The sequence below is a fragment of the Protopterus annectens genome, chromosome 3.part0 (assembly GCF_019279795.1).
Source record: "Protopterus annectens isolate FY-2018-M chromosome 3.part0, PAN1.0, whole genome shotgun sequence".
Classification (NCBI taxonomy): domain Eukaryota; kingdom Metazoa; phylum Chordata; order Ceratodontiformes; family Protopteridae; genus Protopterus; species Protopterus annectens.
Window position 1 is genome coordinate 1958628537 of NC_056731.1, and position 23565 is coordinate 1958652101.

Genomic DNA, 23565 nt, shown 5'->3' on the forward strand with positions numbered 1-23565 from the left:
TTTATGTCACCTTCATGTGCACACCTGTATTACCTTTAAAGCACTTGCAGGTAAAATGGTTTTGAGTATTTGTCTTGATATTTTAAACATGCATCCTGCTTCACAATTGTGTCATCTGCAACTATACCAGATTTTAATTGAACAGCTTTAGCATATGATTTTGTTTTGCTGACTTGGTGATATCTAAAACATGTTTTTATTTTACAAATATGTTTAATTTCATTTTGTTGTATTCCGGTTACAGTATCTCTATTCCTTTTGCTTATGTTTCAGTGGAAATAACATTTCAGTTGTGAAAAATCCTTGCGATAATGTAGTTTCTGTTCATTATAGTGGTTTTAATATAAACTGTGTGATAGTTTTTGTACTCTAGAGATGCAGCGTCTTGCAAAGATTATACCTAGTATGACTGAAATAACAACACCTCTAAGAAAGCAGATACAGCCTGGGAATGAAGCTGTGAAATGGAAAAGAGTTTTCAAATACTTAATTAACTAAGTAAAGATTTGCTCAGTTTGATTTCTTCAAGTCTTTTGGGTTTCTAATACCACGACAGGAATGGACCCCATTGCTAAGTCAAAGTATGATTAAAGTTCATGAAATTAGTATTGTTTCAGTCTTTGATATTAGCCAAAAGTGTTCTTCACAGCACCCACAGTGTGCCCAGAACTGACTCCTGGAATTCATATGGTGTTACTATCGGTAGCATATCTAAACAAGTCAGTAAATTCTTTTATACGAGACCCATTGCTCCTACTACTATTGGAACTGTCTGGGTATCCATCTTCCATATTGCCCAAGTATATGCCAGCAGATCCTGGGATTTTATGACATTGTGTTTCTCTGTACATAAAACACTGATCTCTGGCTGTAGCAGTTTCAGTGATCAATGCTACTTTTGTCTTCTTTTCATGAACTACTATGTCTGATTTTCTCATATCTATTTTTGAATTGTTGGTAATTGTTGGTAATGGGTAATCCCATGTGATATAAACATCATCATTATCTATAACAGTTTGTGGCTCATGTTTCCAGTGCTTCTCAGCTACTTCAACATTATAATGTTTGCACAATCCCCAGTGCAACGGTCTTGCCATATTATTGTGCCTTCAGTATACAGTCCCTCTGCCATTATTGTATCACACCCAGCAACAAAATGTGCAACTGTTTCCAATTCTGTTTTACAGAATCTGCTTTTGTCCGCTTCTCTCACATTTAGTGGACTTTGTAAACCATTGTGTATGCTGTCCACTGTCCTGGGCTGTCAATATTAACTTTTTGTCTTTTGGTTTAAATTCATCTCTCCTTTACCATTCCTGTATCAGATCCTGATTGACATAAAATTGTTCCAGGAGTTTTCTGTACTTGCAACTATATTATGTCTTTTCCACATTTCCTGCCTTTCCAACTGATCCTTCTCCTTGTATTCTTTCTTTTGTTTTTGTTTTTTTTTTTGCACATTCAGTTGCTGCCTGATTTTTGTCTATTTCCGGTTTGATCTACATTCACGCTTGACACAAATAAGCAGGGAAGTCATTTTAGACTTGTTCTCTTTATGTTTTAAAACTTACACTATGTTTGGATCTGGTGAAGTCAGTAGATATGTATGCAGTCCAATGATTGCAGATCTATATATGTAATCAGTTTTGAGGAGTTTCATACCTCCTTCAGAATGAGGAATATATAATCTTGGCATTCACTGATTTTAATGTATCATTTGATAATAGTGAAACATTTTTCTTGTTTTCCTGTCCAACTGATCCAGTACCTTTGGGTGGCAGTCACTCACCCTAAAACTATAAGTTCAAACAGAAATAGCAAATTAGTTTTTAGCTCAGACTTTGTTCCTAGGTGTCAGGGCTGTTTTCTGTACTAATTTTAGTCTCTTAAAATATTCCTTACTGAGTTTTGTTCACATTTGTTCATGTCTTATTGTCGATCCTTCATCAACTCCCAGGTATTTATATACTCCCTCCTGGTCAAGTTCCTTCATATCACTTTCCAGCCCCAGACTGATATTTCATTTGGTGCTACAGCTTTTCTGCTTTAAATGTTGCTTTTGCACATGTATCAAGACCAAATGACATTCCTATATCATCTGAGAAAGTTTTGACAACTTGTAATTGTTCTTTCAGCTCCTCATCTGATGAACTATACAGTTTTAAGTCATTCGCAAAAAAGAAGATGAGAAGTCCTTACACTTTGTTGTTTCTGGAAGCCAAATTGTAACCATGGCCTAATCTGTTAAGTGGAAAGCTTAATGGGTTAAGGGCAAGACAAAGAGCAGCGGTAACAAAGATAGTCCTGGAATATCCACCTTTGAATGGTAACCCTGGTATAACAATTTGTCCTTTATCATGGTTTAGCGGCAGATTGGTTTGCCACTGTTTCATGGTCACTGTTAAGTAATTGATCAGTGTAGGGTGTATCTTATACCTCTGCAAGCACTCCTTTGTCCATTAATGTGGGATGCTGTCAAATGTGTTTTTGTAATCTATCCAGGCCACACTTAGATTCTTCCCCTTTTTACAATTCTCCATCATGACTTTATTTAACAACAAATAATCCTTTTTTCCATATGATTTTTGTTTGTTATCCATTTGTTCTATTGCCGCGATTGAGTTTTCTTTTAATGCTATAAACTCTATTGTCATCAATGCTAGTATCTAGTTTATACATTGTCAGAAGGCACATTATGGATCTGTAATTTTTAGGATAGCTTACAGGTTTACTTTTAAGGAGGAGTTTTGTTTTTCCTGTTGTTAACCAGGTTGGAGTCTGGGATGCACATATAAATAGTTCTTACTCAGAGCTAAATCTTCATGCAAAGATGATAATACTTATAGCCAAAAGTTAGGTACTGCATCTGGGCCTGGAGTTTTCCAGTTAGGAGCTTTTCTTAATTTTGTTTCAGTTTCTCTGACCATTACGTCTCTATTTCATATCCTGTACATTTGAAGTTTGTACTGTTTCTTTCACTTTTTCTATCCCTTCAGCACTGTTGTTATATTACATACTGTTTCTTTCACTTTTTCTATCCATTCAGCACTGTTGTTATATTACATAGGATCTTCATAGATATTTCTACAAAATGTGTCTATTTCTTCTGGTTTTTGGTGGTATTTCTATTCCTTTTGCTTTGTTTCTCAATCCTCTATAAAACTTTTTTGGGTCATCAATTGATTGCTTATTTTGTAGTTTTCCTTTATATTTATCTGCATATCTTCTAAGTTTTTCTACCTGTGCTGAAATCTTTAGATTATTATTTGCAATAGTGTATGCTAAATCCTGGTCTGTTCTGATACTGTGCATTGCTTTTATCATGTCTATCTTTCGAAGTATTTTTGTTGATCTGTTCCCTCTTCTATACTCTTCTAACAGTAACACTTCTTGCATTAATTGCTTTATAGTTTTCTGTATTCGATGCTTGTACAGTGGCATTTGATTTTTTCCCTTCCTTTCCCATATTGCTCTGTGCTTTTTGTGGTAAGACTTTATCTGTTATTAATTTAGCTGCACAGTAATATATCCTATTTACTTATTTATATCACATGAGTTCAGTTTTTATTACTGTGTTCATTTGTTTTATCAGACTAATAACATTTTGACTTTTATTTACTTTCTGTAATATGTTTCTTTCATCGATCTTTTTGTGTCTGTCCATCTCTATTAAATCCAAAAACTCTTCCCTTAGATCATTTTCTTCCAGATTGAGGGCATATTCTTTGCTCTTCGTTTCCTGCAGGCATTCTACAGGAAGTTCCAAAGCAACTTCTTGTGACAGATTTTCTTCATCTGCATCCTGCATTGTCCATTTCTCTTTCATATGTGGACTCACTGACCTATCACTCCACAACATTGACTGTATCGGAGTTGTCACTGTTTTCTGCTCTTTTCCTTGCTGTACAACTCCAACTGAATTTTTGTACTGGTTTCCTACCAAAGGTTCCAGAGTATTTTGTGGCAGGTGATCAGATGCTTCCTGTTCTACCTGTTTATCCTTACTGGGGACTCATTTTTCCATCATGCTGTGACATTACCAGAGTTAGATTTTCTACACTAAATCCTTCACTTTGCAGGTAATCCATAACTTCAGTTTCTATTTCTTTAACTTCAACATTACTAATCATCTTTTCTACTTTCCCCTTTGTTTTCTTATTTTTGTGTTGTGAAATTTCTCATATCTCTATGCCTTTGCCTGTATTTCTCTTCAAATATCTTTGGTGCAGCTTTTTTGTATTGGATTAGTATTGCTCTTTCCTTTGCATAAGAATTGCACCATATTAAATCTCTTGTTCTTTCCGATGTCCCATATTTCTTCTTTAGATGTCTCCTATTCCACCTGTTTCTCCTTAATTTGGGGACTCATTTTTCCATCATGCTGTGACATAACCTGCATTAGACTTTCTACACTAAATCCTTCATTTCACAGGTATGGCATAACTTCAGCTTCTATTTTTCTAACTTCTTCTTTACTAATATTCTGTACTATATTCCCCTTTGTGATTTTATTTTTTTGTATTGTGAAATTTTCCATAACTGGATGCCTTTGCCTGTATTTCCCTTTAAATATCTTTAGAGCTGCCATTGTTGTATTGCTTAGTTTGGCTTTCTCCTTCGCATAAATGTTGCACCTTTCTCATGTCAGTATTTTTTATACCTTTAAAAAATCTCTAGGTTTCATTCTTTATCTTTTCCCACTTCCTCTGTCACTTCTTTTTCCAAGCAACCCAAAGTCTCTTGATCTATATAATGTTTTTTGTGGACCTGTTGTATTAATAAACACAACTTTGCATTTAAAGCCTTTGACAGTTTTTCTTGTGCAAGTATTTTTTCCCTCTAATTTCTATCTTAATCTTTTTTAATAACCTTTACCTGGAAATTCTGGGCTTCTTGCATAATAGTAACAATACATAATTTCTTCCTTATTCTCAATAGCTCACTAATTTATCATCTCTTCACTTGGACCCCATCTCTCCATTCGCCGATGTAAAAGAACTGATGTGAGCAAACAGTTGTGCTACAAGTAAATGACAGTAAGTAGTGTACAGGGAGCTGTAAACCTGCAGGAGAAAAAGACCAGTTGTTTATGGGTCAAGAATGTTTATAGATACTCAAAAGAGAGATGCCCGGAGTCGAGAGGAACTTAGCAGAAATAGTGTATTCATGTGAAAAATTCTGTGACTATGTGTATGGTGAAGAGGTTCAGTTGGAAAGAGATCACAGATAATGCAAACATATTTAGAAAGCCTTTATACAAGATAACTCCTACATTAGATCAGATGTTGTTAAATCTACAGAAGCATATTTCAAAAGAATGATACAGACCAGGCAAGAAACTATGCATGGCAAATATATTGAGTAGAGCATATCTTCCAGACAAGTGTGAAGAATTGGAAGAATAAACATTAGAAGTTACAAAATAGTAAAAGAACATAAAAAAAACTTCATGTCTCAGCAGAGGTAAAAGCAGATGGTTTTAATAATTCCACAAAGCAAAATAAAATCACAAACGAATGGTAAGTGCTTTCACTGACTATGTCTGCTTCTTCAGACCATAAAACAATAAAAAACAACTTCAATAAATACTCTATACACATTCATTTCCAACCACAAAAATGCTTAAGTACATATTATTAGTACCACCCACTTCAAAACATTACATCTTTCACCTCAACAGCCCTCTAGCTTTTAGGGCTGGTCTTAAAGAAACTTTTTATTCAGCCCTTTACATTTATCTGCCTGCAGCTGCAAGATCTAATGTAATTCCCTTGCTTTCCTTTCATTAGCGATGTCACCTAGCCTCATATCTACATGCATCGTCTCAACAACCATAAAGCTAAAGTTATGTTCACTGCTAGTATCTATAATATGTTTAGCTAAGGGATTCTTATTATCTAGCTGCCTGATGCACCTAATATGCTCCCTCACCCTTTCTATCTGCATCCTGTTCGTCTTGCCAATATAAAAACTTTGGCAGACATTGCATTGGGCTAAATACACTGAATTCTTGGCTTGACAATTAGCTGCAACTTTAAATTCATATTCTCTGCATGTAGAGGGACACCTAAACCTAATATAAACAAAAGAAATTACAATTTCCACATGGAGTGGTCCCCATATTTAAATTGGGATTGGGGTGTCCATAACATAACAAGCGCTTAAGAGATTTCTTATTTTTAAAGGTAAAACTCATTTCACTACCTATCAAACTATGGAGATTATTATCTGACTGCAAAATATGCCAGTTCCATCTAATGATCTCACAAATGGACCTAGCATTACTGGAGTAGTATAGGCATACTGTAGCGCCCGATACTTGACTCCCATCTTGCCCTTTCTTCTTATGCATACTCCCAGTGTCAGAAAAGTAAGGTTTAGCTGACCCTTCTCTCACATTTTTCAGCTTATCTAACCCAATACTAATCTCACAATCTCTATAACCTCTCTCTTTTAATTCATCCTTCAATCTTTCCAACTCTAATTCAGACTTAGTTATGTTATTATTACGCCTTGAAACCCTCATGCCTTGTCCACTAATAATATTCTTAAACACATACTGGGGATGGTAACTACTCCTATGCAGTCTATGATTCCTATAGGCATCTCTCCTATATGTACCAGTAATTAATTGTTGACCTTCCCCTCTCTGAAGTTTAACATCTATGAAACTCACTACAGTAGAGGACACCTTTGTTGTAAAGCTCAAATAGCTAGTGGTGCTATGTGAATACTCAACAAACACATAAAACAAATCATGCGAGCACCTACATAGGAGAAAGACATCATCCATAAACCTCCTACAGAACTTAATATAGAAGGCATAATTACTTTTAAACACTGAATCACTCTCCCACTGTGCTAGAACATTATTGGCATAGCTGTTCACGCAGGTTATCTCCATAGCCACTCCTGTGCCCTGTGTGTAATAGTCATTGTTAAACACAAACAGGTTATTCTCCAAAATAGTTTCTAGAAATAAACAAATCAAGTCTATCTGCTTCATAACATATCCACTATTGATAGACAAACATTTTTAGTCATATTGACCCCTACCTGATTAGGAACCACAGTAAAAAGTGAGCAGATATCCATGGTAATAAATAAATCTTTGTCACTCAGACGATCCTTACTAAGGCATGAGAATAAATCAGACAAAAATTGTTTGGTATCCACTAGAACATTTTCTACTTCATTAATCATTGGTCTTAAGCATTTCTCCACATAAATCAACATCAGCTCGGTGAGCCACCCTCATCGAGACACAATAGGTCTGAACGGAGGTATAGTCATGTTCTTGTCATTTTAGGTAGACCTTGAAACAAAGGAATCACTGGCTTTTCTACAATCAAATACTTATACAAATTCTCAAAAATAATACCTCCTAACCAACATTCCTGTAAATTAAGGTTCACACCTCATGATATCATCGACCTGAATGATATCAATAGCTTCATAAGTACTAGTATCACTTAACATCCCATTAATCTCAGCTTTGTAATGATCTGCATCCCTGATCACTAATTATCTGCAGGGTGGATCAATATACTGTTATCTTAATGTAGTTCAGCCACAGCTGCGATTTCATCCTTATTTAAATTAAACCTTTTTCTTTCATTATTAGTGTGAGGCTGCCAGCCCAGCTATCTGGAATTTTGTAAATAATCATATGTCATTTGTGAATATTAATATGATCCATAGGCTTGTCTTGCAAATGTAAGATAACTATATGTTATGTGGATATTAAATTACTGGTGTTAAACTGTATGTTATGTATTGAGCTTCAAGAATGTAACCACAGTGTACCCTGCTGGAAAAGAGCAGAAATGTGTATAAACTATATACCCGTACAAATGTGTGTTTTAAGGGTAGAAGTTGGAACATACAGCGTTAACTTGCAAAACTTCAAAAAAATAAGATGAAATTGTTTATGATGTGCTGTAAAAGTTAGTTTCAAGGCAGCAAGGAGACAAGATGTCTAGAACTAGGAGTTCCATTCTATTGTCTTGAAACAGAAATATTTACTAGGTTTAAAATGTAAAATTGTTTAACTGTTTTACGACTTCTAGTTCTAGGCAAACATCTGAGAGATATGTACTTCTCACACAGAGACGCTAAAAATTCTGTTGGTATCTGTTAGCCTGGGAACTGAAAGCAGATGACAAATAGTGATGTCATCCAGCTGATCCAAAAGTAATGTTTTGATATTAATTAGGAAACTCTGTCAGAGACTGTGCATTCTGTATTTGTCTTTGGACCTGGAAACATCCATCTTCAGCACTTCTGCCCTGCTAATAGTAAGTAACTAGGGCAAAGTATTTTTTAGATAGAGATAGTAATATAGTAAAGATTAGTTTAGGTGTTTTCTGTATTTAGTTGAGACTGTCCTGCAATGTTGTTTTAAAATATTTCTTGTGATTCTGAACTCTGTAGTCACTGTGTTTAGTTATTGAATATTGTCTTGTTATTTTATTATTTATTATTAAATATATTTAAACCTTTAAATTGTGGCTGGTTTGTTTATAGATATTTAAGCTCTTAGAGTACTTGCAGATGTATTTGGTGACACTGTATAGGCCACTCCTAAATAGCCTTGGCCTTGGTCATACTTATCATTTGGATAATAGTAACATCACACAGTAGGATTTGTCACCTTTTGGTAAGGGCCTTAAAGTAGCTTATAAGGGGTTTTGGTGTCCATGATAACTACCTTATGGTCTAGGCAGAAGGGGGCATAGCTAATAAACCTGTGCCAGTCTTTCCCAGGTGTGTGTTTGTGCATAAATCAAATATCAAAGTGTGTGTGTGTGTGTGTGTGTGTGTGTGTGTGTGTGTGTGTGTGTGTGTGTGTGTGTGTGTGAGAGAGAGCTACTTGGGCAGGGACATGAAGAACTGTTTGGACAGAGAGAGTTGGGAGGACTTGTCTTGGAACCCTGGCTAAGGACTCAGCTCTATAGCTGTGCCAGTGGGGAGTCTTATTGGGGATCTTGAGGAAAGAGGAAGAAACCAGCCCCAGACTGACTGTGATCTCTGTGTGCTCTTAAGGGAAATTGTACTTTACTGTGTGTGTATTTGTCATCCTCTCAATATGTACGTCCCTCACTGGTGTTAGTGGTGAGGATTGAGGCTCCTTGATTATTGGGCCAGTGCAGGGGTGTCACATATTAATTGGTGGCAGTGGTGGGAAATCCACATCACATATTAATTGGTTGACAGTGGTGAGTTAGCCACATCACATATTAATTGGCTTGTAGTGGCATGGATTTTTAATTCCTGTAGCCTGTGTACAGTGGTCACTGAAAGTGTTTGTACTCTTAATCAGCCACTCAGTGAACATTCAGAGTTCATATCACAATTGTTTTATTTTTTTTTTGTTATCTTATTTAGTCAGGAAGAGCACGCAAGCATGTCAGCAGAGGGGTATGGTATGCTGACAAAGAGCCAGTTGGCTGAAATATGCCAGGCTAAAGAACTGGTGCATGCCAACCTGACTAAAACAGACATGATTACAGCTTTGATCACAGTTGCATCACAGAATAGCAACCAGGAGGGCAATCAGACTGACTGTGGAGATGTACAACGCTCATAAAATGGACAGCTCAACCATTCCACAAAGGACTTGATCTGGAGTTAAAGAGAATTGAGCTAGAGACCAAGCATTGGGAAACAGAAGCAGTAGAGAGACTGAGACATCTGGAGGCTGAGGAAAATAAGAAATTGTGTCATCTGCAGGCTGAGGAGAATGAGAGACAAAGGCAACATGCAAAGGAGATGCTGACTCTTCACCAGAGTCATGGAGATAATGGGGAAGGGAGTAACTGAATCCCAGAAGCAACAGAGGTCAGTAAATTTCTTCCACAATTTATAGAGGGGGGATAATTGTGATACTTTCATTCATATGTTTGAAAGGGTATGTAAATAGTATAATGTTGGCCAAGGGCTCTGGGTACAGTTCTTGACCCTCTTACTCCATGGTAAAGCTGTAACTGTTCTTTCTAAACCATCTGACACTGATTGTTTAAATTATAATGTAAAGAACTGTTTGCTAGAATGCTTTAAGTTAACACCTGCCGATTATAGAAAAAAAGTTTCATGAGCATAGATGCAAGGCAGATGAAAGTATGTGTGAATATGTTGCTGAACTAAGCACTTATTTTCATAGGTGGCTGGTAGACGTTTTAGTGAGGGAACAAGCCCTTAGCACTTTGCCTGAGGACATGAGAATCTGGTTAGCTGATAGACAATGCAATACTGTAGATGAGTTGGGGAAGAAGGGAGACCTATACCTAGAAAGCAGGGCATCACTGCACAGGAAAGGGACACCCAGTGCTGCTCATGGGTCTAAGGAACACATGGTGGGCAGCTCAGACTGTCCCAAAAGAGTCCACCAGTAGCAGGGGAAGCCACTAGACCAGGTACATATCCAAGACCAAGGGTTAAATGTTTTAAATGCAACCAATGGGGCCACATAGCATATAGATGTACACAGAGGCAAGGTTGGGAACAAACGGTGGGAGAGCCAGTAAGTGAGAATGACAAAATGCCAATAGTAGGTTGGCTCGAGACAACATGGGTACCAAACTACCACAAGAGGTTATATCCTATCTTAGTGAATGGGAAGGAGGCCATTGCTAAGAGAGACACAGCCTCTGACCTAACCATTTGTGAACCCTGCAATGGTTAAAGAGGAGCACTATTTGCCTGGGCAGTCTACCCCAGTCAGAGCTTTAGGTGGTACCCCATTCCAAATACATTTGGCTAGGGTTCACCTTGACTGACAGGGTGGAAAAGGAAGCCAGCAAGTAGGTGTGTTTGAGGATGTCCCTGCAGATGTCCTAATAGGGAATGATTTTGATAATGCAGTACCATGTGTGCATGCAGTTGCATGCATTCAGGCTTGGAGACAAGCATGTGGGTCTGGTAGCCTGGGGGAGACCCAGATAGACCACACACTTGCAGCCAGGACTGGTGAGGTGGTTACTTCAGGGAGGGTGCTACCCTGTAGCAGTGAGACTGAAGGTGAGCCACAGCTGCTTGTGGGGTACTGATGTTCTCTTGGACAGAGTGACTGCAAGGGCAGAGGTGAGTAGTAGTAACCAGGCTGATAGTGAGGCACTACTGTCAGAGAATACTAGACTTTCTGTGGAAGGGGAGCTGTGGAAGGTTACTCAGAGAGAGTTGAGACAGGCTCAGCTCTCAGACCCTACATTATAAGACCTGAGGGGAGGTATCTAGTGAGCCACTTGATTCTCAAGGGAAGGCGGAATCTGCATACTGGGACAAAGGGTTACTGTATAGAGAGTGGACCCCTGAGGGAGGGTTAGAGGGTAAGAGAATACAGCAGTTGGTAGTGCCCAGAGCTTATCGTCTGGCACTTCTAGCCATAGCTCATGATATTCACTTTGCAGGTCATATGGGCATAAAACATACAAAGAGACATATTATGTAGAACTTTTATTGGCCTGGGATTTCCAGCAGATAAAGGTTCTCATTCCTGTCAGACACAACAAGCTGCAGGCAGCCTCGGAGGGACCCCACAAGGTGGTAATGAAGGCTATTGATGTTAACTACATGGTAGAACTGTTGGCAGGAGACTGGGGCACAAATTGTACCATGTTAACAATGATGAAACCTTACCATGCTAGGGAGATCCTTGTGCTGAGTATTTGCACTGGATTGCAGGAAGAGTCTGAGGGGATCTGGTGACTGATCTCCTCAGTGAGGCTCAGACTGACACCTTGGTGGAAGGGGTAGCAATGTCCCAGCAACTATCCCCTACCCAGGTTCAAGAAATCCAAGCAGTGTTACAGGAGTGTGGGGACATGCTCATTGGGAAACCAGGGTGCACCCACCTGTGGATTCAGGACCCCAAAGGCCTATTAAGTAAGCAGGCCCCTTACAGGGTGCCTGAGAGAGTCAAACAGATTCTGAGGGAGGAGATACAGGAAATGTTGGAACTAGTGGTAATTCAGATGTCCAGCAGTCTCTGGGCCTCCCCAATGGTGCTCGTACCAAAGAAGGATGAGAATGCCAGGTTCTATATGTACTACAGGAAATTAAATAGTTACATGCTTATCCCATGCCTAGGACAGATGAAGCCCTAGAGCAGCTGGGTGGGGCTAAGCATCTTACCACCATTGATCTTACCAGGGGTTACTGGCAGGTACCCTTGACTCCCAGTGTTATAGAGGGGTCAGTCTTTGTGACTCCTTTTGGCTTTTATGAGTTCATACAGATGCTCTTTGGGATGAAAAATTTCCCAGCAACTTTCCAGAGGCTGGTAGATCATATCCTAACAGGAGCAAGAGATTTTGCCCTTGCTTACCTAGTTGATATTGCCATCTACAGCCATTCCTTGCAAGAGCACCTTCAGCATGTCAGGGAGGTGCTGGGAAGACTACAGAGGGGATGGTTGATCCTTAACCCCAGCAAATGTCAGGTGGGTATGGCAGAGGTCTCCTAGCTGAGACATAGAGTGTGGAGTGGTAAGATCAAGCCAGAACCTGCCAAAGTGGAAGCCATTCAGGCATGGCCTGCCCCTGTTACCAAAAAGCAGGTGAGGGCATTCTTAGGGACAGCAGGGTAGTACAAAAAGTTCATCCCCAATTATAGTACCATAGCTGCTCCCCTCACAGACCTGACAAGGAAATAACAGACCAGATAAGGCCAGATAAGGTAGTGTGGACCCCAGCATGTGAGCAGGCATTCCAGAAACTTAAAGGAGCTTTGGGAGTACCCCCCATGTTAGCCAGTCCAGATTACAGCAAATAATTTGTTGTGCAGGTGGATGCTTCAAACCATGGGTTGGGGGCTGTACTTAGCCAGGTTTCCTCAGAGGGAGAAGAGCACCCAGTGGTATATCTCAGTCATAGGCTCTAACCCAGGGAGGAATGCTATACAGCTGTAGAAAAGAAATACCTAGCCATAGTGTGGGCACTACAGAAACTTCAGCCTTATCTGTATGGAAGGAAATTCACTGTAGTTACAGACCACAATCCCTTAACATGGCTACATTGAGCCAGCCAGCAAAATACCAAGTTACTAAGGTGGAGCCTAGGGTTGCAAGCATATGATATGACAGTACAGCACGGCAGTGGGGTTAGCAATGCCAATGCAGATGGGCTCTCAAGACAGGGAATGGGGTAAGGTATTCCCAGATAGGCTCAACCCTCTCAAGCAACCTTTCTCAAATGTCACTTGAAAAACTAACTTGAGTTTTCGGGGGGGGGGGGCAGAACTGTGAGGTTGCCAGCCCAGCTATTTGGAATTTTGTAAATAATCATATATTTGTGAATATTAATATGATCCATAGGCTTGCCTTGCAAATGTAAGAGAACTATATGTTATGTGGATATTAAACTACTGGTGCAGAGGTGTGTGTTGAACTGTATGTTATGTACTGAGCTTCAAGGATGTAACCACAGTGTTCCCTGCTGGAAAAGAGCAGAAATGTATATAAACTATATACCTGTGCAGATGTGTGTTTTAATGGTAGAAGTTGGAACATACAGAGTTGACTTTCAAAACTTCAAGAAAATAAGTTGAAATTGTTTATGATGTGCGATAAAAGTTAGATGTTAAGTTGTCTATCTCGCCTTCATTCTTGCTGGATGGGTTCGGAGCCGACCTCGGCCCGACTGCCACTCTAAAAGCTCGAGAGTTGGTTCCACCGGCTCGAGGCTCCCCTTATATCCCACAATGCTAGGCGAGAGTTACCTCAGATCTCGTTTGCCGCTACAGCTTCGAGGTTGGTTGCTTCTACCGGTTCCTGGTGAGTGTTAGCTTTTTCTTCTAAAAGTTACTCTTTTTCCCCATTTTAAGTTAAATTCTTCCTAGATTAGTGTAGATCATAGAACTTTATCCCCGACCCTAATATTTTCCGTTTCTTTATTAAAAGAACTGTTGGTTCTCCCTTTGGCCTTCCCTTCCCTAGGGAGTGTTTGTGTAGTTTTACTTTAATTTTTTGTACTTAATTTTTAGTATTTCTACTAAAATTATTATTTTTTGCTGACAGGGTATAACTTGTGTGTTTGGGTGTGTGTTTGTGTACACCTGTCAGTTAGGGAAATGTCAAAAGAAGCAAAGGTCTCCGGATTCAAGAAGTGTGATGCGTGCTGTCAGAAAATGTCTCTGACAGACGCTCACACTTCTTGTGTCTATTGTCTGGGTTTGCACCTGCAGGACTCCTGTGCTGTGTGCCATGGCTTCAGCCCCAGGGTCCTGCAGGAAAGAAAAAAACAAGTTGATTCTGAGAGGCTTGTTGAAGCCAGAGGATTCCCTGTCAGTTTCAACAGGAAGCCCTCTAAGGCATCGAGGTCTTCGGCTCCGGCTTCTGAGCCGAGACCTCAGGTTGTTCAACCTTTGCCTTTATCGGCTCCGGCTGGAGCCGATAAGTCTCAGTCCACAGTTTCTGTGGCTTCCTCGCTCCGCCGGAGCCGAGGTTATCGAGGTACCCGTGTCGGCTCCGACAAGACCTTCGGAGCCGACAACTAGAAAGAGGTCTAGGTCACCTTCTCTTGGCTCCGTTCATTTGGCTCCAGGATCTCCCTGCTGTCTGAACGGAGCCAAAGGTCTCATTCCTCTAGGTCATCGAGGCTGTCCGATCATGACCTTCAGAGAGTGGTGAGTCGACTACTTAAGTCCGAGGCACTAGCCCAGATGCTTCAGAGCCCGACTCATCAGTCGGTGCCTGCCCCGTCCATCAACTCTTTCCTCCTTCGACTCTTTTGAGTTCGGAGCCGGGTCGTGTCGGAACCGAGACTGTGGTTACTTCCGAGCCGAGACAATTGTCTTCGGCTCCGTGCCGGCTCCGCTTTCTTCTTTGGAGAATCTCGGCGCGGACTTCCCTCGTCGGCTCCGAGGGTGAGTGGCATCGACCCTTGTCCGACCCCTCTCCCTCTCGGTGCTTGGCGCTGGAGTTCGGCTCCGACATCGCCTCAGAGCCATCACTGTCGGTGCCGAGGGGGTTCTTAGCTCCTCGGAGCTGGGACCTCTGGCTCTGCCTGACAGGGGTGCATTCGAGGTCATGCAGAGTGTGTTAGAGCCTGGCTCTACTCCACAGTCGGCTCCAGCCCCTCCTCGATGCTGCCTCAGGGTAAGTTGACTCACTCCCTCATCCCGGACCGCAGAGAGCCAGCTCCTCAGGAGCCCCCTGTGGGATTTCATCCTCTTCGAGGCCTCTCCTGATTTGGCAGAAGAGCCCCTCGGAAGAGGAAGTGCAAGAGGAAGCACATTGACTCACCTGAGTCTATCACGCCAGACACAGATCTGGATGATTCTGAGGTTCCCCGTTCCCCTTCTGAAGGTGTCTCACTGGCAGCCATTCTGCAGATCCTGAAACAGAGGGAAATTGGCCAGCCCTCAACCCTTTGGAGGACGAATCTGTGTATCTTGAGGCGTTTGGCTCTCGTCCTTCCACCTCCTGGGTGTCCCCCTTCGACCCCCTCATGCAGGTGGTTGCTAAGAAGGCATGGACGGCTCCTGATTCAGTGGACCCCACTCCCAGGAGACCCTCTAAATTCATCACAGCTCCATCAGACAAGCAATTTTTATCAAAAGGAGTTTCTGTGGATGCTATGGTGGTAGCTGCTGCCACAAAGAAGGAACTGGCTGATCCTTCAGTGCCTGTCCATCCACCTAACAAGGAATCTAGGTCCATGGATAGGTATGGGAAGCGGATGTTCTCCTCAGCGACATTTACCATGCGTCGCTGAATTACCTGTGCCATTTCACTCGTCTTCAAAGGGACTTGATCAAGGAAGCGAGTGAAATGTTAAGGATCCTACAGCTGCGGGTTTCCAAGATAAAATGAACACGCAGCTGGCTACCCTTAATTCCATATCTAACTCCTCCATGCGCCTCTCTTATGCGGCGATGGAGCGAGCAGAGCCGCAGGGACAGGTGTAGCTTTACGTAGGCACGCCTGGATGCGGCTATGCAATTTTATGGACCCTTTCAAGACGCCTTTCACGAACTCCCCTTTGATGGATCATCTCTCTTTGGTCCTCAAGTGAAAGAAACCCTGACTAGGTGCGAGACTGATGGCAAGACCCTTTCTGCCGCCGGAGTCCGTTTTCGACTCCTTCTAGGCCTCACCCCAAAGGCCAGAAGGGTGGGAAGATGTGGTTCCGTAAACAATCTCAAGGGACTTCCTGACGCACAGAGTTGTTTTCCTACCAGAGGCAGAGGTGGAATAACAATGGTAGACGTCGCCCTAGAGGCAGGGGGAGGTCCACAGAAGCAGGGTAATCGAGAAGCCTTTCCTGACAAGCCCTTTCAACATCCCTGAGGTGTTGCCCGTCTGACCATCTTCGGAGGCAGTCGGGGAAGATTGTCACTGTACCCAGAAGCCTGGCTATCCCTGACTCAAGACAAATGGGTACAGTCCATCATTTCCGAAGGCTATTCTATCCCCTTTTTTCGTTTTCCAAATCACTCAAAAAAATCCCTTCCAGATGTTCCACCCGCTCAAAGGGATATAGCAGCTTTGGAAATTTCAAAACTGCTTGCAAAAAGAGAAATTCAGTCAGTGCCAGCAGACCAACAAGGATCCGGAATCTACTCAAGGTTCTTTTAGTTCCAAAGAAAACAGGGACTGGAGACCGATTTTGGAGCTCAGTGTCTTGAACAAATCAGTCAAGAAAACAAGATTTCGGATGGTCACGCTGCAATCGATCCTTGCCCTTTTGGGCAAAGGAAACTGGATGTGCTCTATAGACCTTCGAGATGTACTATCACATAAAGATGAACAGACGCCCAGAAGATTCCTCCGCTTCAGGCTGGGAACCAGTCATTTTCAGTTCAGGGCCCTGCCCTTTGGTCTCACAACTGCCCCCGGTGTTTACCAAATGCATGGCAGTGGTAGCTTCTCACCTGAGACGACAAGGATTCCAGGTGTTTCCATATTTGGACGACTGGCTTCTCACAGCTCCCACCAAGCATCTCCTTCTGATGGCCAGAGATTATACTTTTCGCTTGTCAAAAACTGGGTATTTCAATAAATTGCGAAAAGTCTGTTTTGTCGCCTTGTCGCACTATTACCTACATAGGCTAAATTTAGATACTATAAACATGTCTGCAAGGCTAACGAACCAAAGGATATCAGACATTCACAAATTGGTGTCACTTCTTCTCAACAACAACAGAGTCAAAGCCAGGTTAGTTCTAAAGGTGTTGGGAATCATGGCAGCGCCATACCTCCTTCCATTGGCCAGATACCACATGCGGATCCTTCAGTGGATGCTTTTACCCAATGGTCATACCAGGAACTTCCAATGTCTCACACCATTATGATCACGCAGCGTGCAAAAGCATCTCATGTGGTGGATGTCTTCCCCAGCTCCTGTCGGGAAGACCATTTGTTCCACCTCCTCCGGTTGCTACTCTGACAACGGATGCCTCCCTGATCGGGTGGGGGCATTATCAGGGCAGGACAGTCCAGGGCACATGGCAACCAAACGAATGCCACTTGCACATAAATGTTCTGGAGATGAGAGCAGTGCTTTTAGCGTTGCAAGCCCTTCAAGATTCTCTTCCCTTGGGAACGATTGCAATCCAGACAGACAATATGTCTGTAGTGTGGTACATCAACAAACAAGGCGGAACCAGATCATACCCCCTGTGTCGAGAAGCACTCAGACTGTGGCAATGGGCGATTTCTTCTCAGCGTTTTCTGATAGCAACGCACATCCCGGAAGTCCAATCACATTATGGACAAATTGAGCAGAGCCATACTCATGCCTCATGAGTGGTCTCTGAAAGACTCTGTAGTGAGAGAAATCTTTCTCAAGTGGGGTCAGCCTTGCTGCGATCTTTTTGCTACTCCCCAAAACAGCAAGTGCAGAGAATTCTTCACTCTATTCCCTTTACCAGGCCAACCCAGCAGGGACGCCTAGTCCAAGTTTGGCCCGGGACTTCTGTATGCATTTCCTCCTTTCCCACTGATCTCTCAAGTAATACAGAAAGCTATCACTCAGAAGGCCTCATTGATCCTCATTGCTCCTTACTGGCCTCGACAAGTATGGTTCCCCTTTCTACATCGATTTCTTTTGGAGCGACCGTGGAATCTGGACCTAGTTCCAGATCTTTTGATCCACCAGTCGGGTCAGTTTCATCACTCCCTCCCCTCTCTGAACCTCACTGCTTGGTTCCTCCAGTTCCAACCGTAGCCAGGCTTCCTCAATTATCTCACTCTGTTAGAGATATATTGATAGCTTCCCATAAATCTTCCACTCGAAAGATTTATTTGAGTAAGTGGAAACGCTTCTCATATTGGGCACAAGGAAAGAACATAGATCCTTTCACCGCTTCCATCCAACTAGTCCTTGATTTTCTAGCTGAACTTTTTCATGCAGGTTCATCTCCATCTACTCTTAAGGTTCAATTGGCAGCTATTTCTAATTTCCATGTGGGCATTTCTGAATCTGCCCTAATGTCCCACAAACTTTGCAAAGCCTTTTTGAAAGGAGTTTTTCTTCTCAGACCTCCTATAAGAAATCCTCCTTCTGAGGGTAAGAGAATACAGCAGTTGGTAGTGCCCAGAGCTTATCGTCTGGCACTTCTAGCCATAGCTCATGATATTCACTTTGCAGGTCATATGGGCATAAAACATACAAAGAGACATATTATGTAGAACTTTTATTGGCCTGGGATTTCCAGCAGATAAAGGTTCTCATTCCTGTCAGACACAACAAGCTGCAGGCAGCCTCGGAGGGACCCCACAAGGTGGTAATGAAGGCTATTGATGTTAACTACATGGTAGAACTGTTGGCAGGAGACTGGGGCACAAATTGTACCATGTTAACAATGATGAAACCTTACCATGCTAGGGAGATCCTTGTGCTGAGTATTTGCACTGGATTGCAGGAAGAGTCTGAGGGGATCTGGTGACTGATCTCCTCAGTGAGGCTCAGACTGACACCTTGGTGGAAGGGGTAGCAATGTCCCAGCAACTATCCCCTACCCAGGTTCAAGAAATCCAAGCAGTGTTACAGGAGTGTGGGGACATGCTCATTGGGAAACCAGGGTGCACCCACCTGTGGATTCAGGACCCCAAAGGCCTATTAAGCAGGTCCCTTACAGGGTGCCTGAGAGAGTCAAACAGATTCTGAGGGAGGAGATACAGGAAATGTTGGAACTAGTGGTAATTCAGATGTCCAGCAGTCTCTGGGCCTCCCCAATGGTGCTGGTACCAAAGAAGGATGAGAATGCCAGGTTCTATATGTACTACAGAAAATTAAATAGTCACATGCTTATCCCATGCCTAGGACAGATGAAGCCCTAGAGCAGCTGGGTGGGGCTAAGTATCTTACCACCATTGATCTTACCAGGGGTTACTGGCAGGTACCCTTGACTCCCAGTGTTAGAGAGAGGTCAGTCTTTGTGACTCCTTTTGGCTTTTATGAGTTCATACAGATGCTCTTTGGGATGAAAAATTTCCCAGCAACTTTCCAGAGGCTGGTAGATCATATCCTAACAGGAGCAAGAGATTTTGCCCTTGCTTACCTAGTTGATATTGCCATCTACAGCCATTCCTTGCAAGAGCACCTTCAGCATGTCAGGGAGGTGCTGGGAAGACTACAGAGGGGATGGTTGATCCTTAACCCCAGCAAATGTCAGGTGGGTATGGCAGAGGTCTCCTAGCTGAGACATAGAGTGTGGAGTGGTAAGATCAAGCCAGAACCTGCCAAAGTGGAATCCATTCAGGCATGGCCTGCCCCTGTTACCAAAAAGCAGGTGAGGGCATTCTTAGGGACAGCAGGGTAGTACAGAAAGTTCATCCCCAATTATAGTACCATAGCTGCTCCCCTCACAGACCTGACAAGGAAAAAACAGGCCAGATAAGGTAGTGTGGACCCCAGCATGTGAGCAGGCATTCCAGAAACTTAAAGGAGCTTTGGGAGTACCCCCCATGTTAGCCAGTCCAGATTACAGCAAATAATTTGTTGTGCAGGTGGATGCTTCAAACCATGGGTTGGGGGCTGTACTTAGCCAGGTTTCCTCAGAGGGAGAAGAGCACCCAGTGGTATATCTCAGTCATAGGCTCCAACCCAGGGAGGAATGCTATACAGCTGTAGAAAAGAAATACCTAGCCATAGTGTGGGCACTACAGAAACTTCAGCCTTATCTATATGGAAGGAAATTCACTGTAGTTACAGACCACAATCCCTTAACATGGCTACATTGAGCCAGCCAGCAAAATACCAAGTTACTACTGTGGAGCCTAGGGTTGTAAGCATATGATGTGACAATGCAGCATGTCAGTGGGGTTAGCAATGCCAATGCAGATGGGCTCTCAAGACAGGGAATGGGGTAAGGTATTCCCAGATAGGCTCAACCCTCTCAAGCAACCTTTCTCAAATGTCACTTGAAAAACTAACTTGAGTTTTCGGGGGGGGGGGGCAGAACTGTGAGGTTGCCAGCCCAGCTATTTGGAATTTTGTAAATAATCATATATTTGTGAATATTAATATGATCCATAGGCTTGCCTTGCAAATGTAAGAGAACTATATGTTATGTGGATATTAAACTACTGGTGCAGAAGTGTGTGTGTTGAACTGTATGTTATGTACTGAGCTTCAAGAATGTAACCACAGTGTTCCCTGCTGGAAAAGAGCAGAAATGTGTATAAACTATATACCTGTGCAGATGTGTGTTTTAATGGTAGAAGTTGGAACATACAGAGTTGACTTTCAAAACTTCAAGAAAATAAGTTGAAATTGTTTATGATGTGCGATAAAAGTTAGTTTCAAGACAGCAAGGAGACAGGATGTCTAGAGCTAGGAGTTTCTTTATATTGCCTTGAAACAGAAATAATTACTAGATTTAAAATGTAAAAGTGTTTAACTGTTTTACGATGTCCAGTTCTAAGCAGACTTCTGAGAGATATGTACTTCTCACACAGAGATGCTAAAATTGTTGGTGGTATCGCTTAGCCTGGGAACTGAAGGTAGGTGACAAATACTGATGTCATCCAGCTGACCCAGCAGTAATGTTTTGATATTAATTTGGGAACTCTTTCAGAAACTGTGTATTTTGTATTTGTCTTTTGACCTGGAAACATTCATCTTCAGCACTTCTGCCTTGCTAACAGTAAGTAACTAGGGAAAATTATCTTTTAGATATAGACATGAATATAGTAAAGATTAGTTTAGATGTTTTCTCTATTTATTTGAGAATGTCATGCAATGTTGTTTTAAAATATTTCCTGTGATTCTGAACTCTGTTGTCACTATGTTGGGTTACTGAATATTGTATTGTTCTTTTATTATTTATTATTAAGAATATTTAAACCTTTTAATTGTGGCTGGTTTGTTTAGAGATATTTAAGCTCTTAAAGTACTTGCATATGTATTTGGTGACACTGTATAGGCCACTCCTAAATAGCCTTGGCCTTGGTCACATTTACCATTTGGATAATAGTAACATCACACAGTAGGATTGACCACCCTTTGGTAAGGACCTTAAAGTAGCTGATAAGGGGTTCTGGTGGCAGTGATAATTACCTTATGGTCTGGGCAGAAGGGGCATAGCTAGTAAACCTGTGCTAGCCTTCCTCAGGTGTGTGTGTATAAATCAAATCTCAAAGTGTGTGTGTGTGTGTGTGTGTGTGTGTGTGTGTGTGTGTGTGTGTGTGTGTGTGTGTGTGTGTGTATGTGTGTGTTAGCTACTTGGGCAGGGACACAAAGCACTGGTTGGAAAAAGAGAATGCTGGGAGGATTTAGCTTGGAACCCTGGCTAAGGACTCAACTCTATAGCTGTGCTAGTGGGGAGTCTTATTGAGGATCTGGAGAAAGAGGGAAAAACAGCCTCAGACTGACTTTGATCTCTGTGTGCCCTTAAGGGAAATTGTACTTTACTGTATGTGTAGTTGTCATCCTCCGAATGTGCACGTCCCTCACTGATGTTAGTGGTGAGGACTGAGGCTTCTTGATTACTGGGCCAGTGCAGAGGCATCACAATTAGTGCCATTAAATAACTCTGAAAGATCATATTCATATGCATTACAAAATACTTCCAAACTTGCATGAATTTTAACTCACTCAGTTTTCTATAAACATTCATATCATGATCACCAGGAAACATAGACTGCAACTGTAAATTACGGGCAAATAACTTAATGTCCAACATTACCTGTCCCAGGTCTACTGTACTTGTTAGAGCAAATGACAGTCCTTTTTGCAATACAGAAAGTTCAAATCTGTTAAGTGTTCTGTAGCTATATTATGCAGTAGCATGCTATGTCCTTATTCTACATCTGTTTCATAGAGAAGGTTGTGAAATCTTCCTGTGAATCCATTCTTCTCTTCCAAGCCCTGTTCTTAGACCAATTCCTTTCACCAGTTCCTTTTTTCTGAATTGGTAACAGAAGCACGAGAAAACCCTGTGTGGACTCCATTTTGTCAATTTTTGGTACACACATCTGGTTCCCTCTTCTCCGTTCACAGAACCAGTGGTTGAACACCAAATCTATATGATTGGTTGGTATCTCTAAATGCCTCCCCAATTACTCTTCTGACTGCAGAGCTGTTGCTTCATGTGATTGGTTGGAGCTGTCAGTACATCCTCTCATAGATTGCTCATTAACTGCTGCTTGGCCAGACGTATGAGTTTTATCTCTCGGCCAAGAAAAAACTTGACTGCTTCTAAAATCAGTCAAGTCTCTGTCAAGTTTTCTTGTTTTTAATTGCTGCAAATGTGCCTCATACATTGACTCTGCAAAAGTGAGATGTTATAGAGATTGTGAGATTAGTATTGAGTTAGATAAGCTGAAAAATTTGAGAGAAGAGTCAGCTAAACTTTACAGCTGATGTTGTCAATCTTCATTTCATCTTTAACACATAAGTTTGGTTCTGATATCATAACCAACTCAGCCATTACTGCAGCTCATGCCAGTCAAAACTTTCAGGCTTCACCTCTACTCAGAATCCCTCTCTCTCAATTACCACTGATCTCATTTTGCACTTTCTGAAAAACAGTTGCATCTAGCTATTACTCTCAAGCGCTAATCAGTTTAGGTACATTTTTGCCTTTTTTACAGTCTTTTCCCTTTTTGTCTTTCTTTTTACACTTGGTGTATTTCTCGGAGTATCATTGTTGATACTTTTCCACTTTTACACTATTGTGTATTTCCCACTATCATTGCTGATAGCCCCCCCCCCCCAGTAGTCTTTTTTTCTTGTCCCTGTACACGCTGGTGTATTTCTACAACTGTCATCGCTGATAGTCCCCTTTTCCCTTTTTTTCTTTCAATCATAAAAATAAAAAATATAAGTAAAAATAATATCCTTTCTGCTGTTGCTTCAGGAGAAGCATGCATATATGCATGCTCACCCTCCCAACCAGGAGGTATACTACTTGCAGTGTGAACCTCATCAGGCTATACTGCTTGCAGTGTGGATTTCATCTGGCTGTTAATGATGATATTGTTGCAAACCAAGGCAACCTTACCCCCTAGGATGGGAAAGCCAGCATCTTCTGCTCACTCCAACACTCCCCTGACCAGTCCCTTCAGTATTCATGCTGCTAGCTGAACACAGGTCATCTTTGATGCAGTCAGAGAGAGAA

At 41.8% G+C, this 23565-nt stretch overlaps 1 protein-coding gene across 1 annotated transcript in view; it reads left to right on the top strand.

Moving 5' to 3' along the window:
- CCDC13 (coiled-coil domain containing 13) overlaps positions 1-23565 on the top strand; it is a 977767-nt gene that overhangs the window by 87374 nt on the left and 866828 nt on the right. The gene's annotated exons all lie outside the window — the stretch shown is intronic.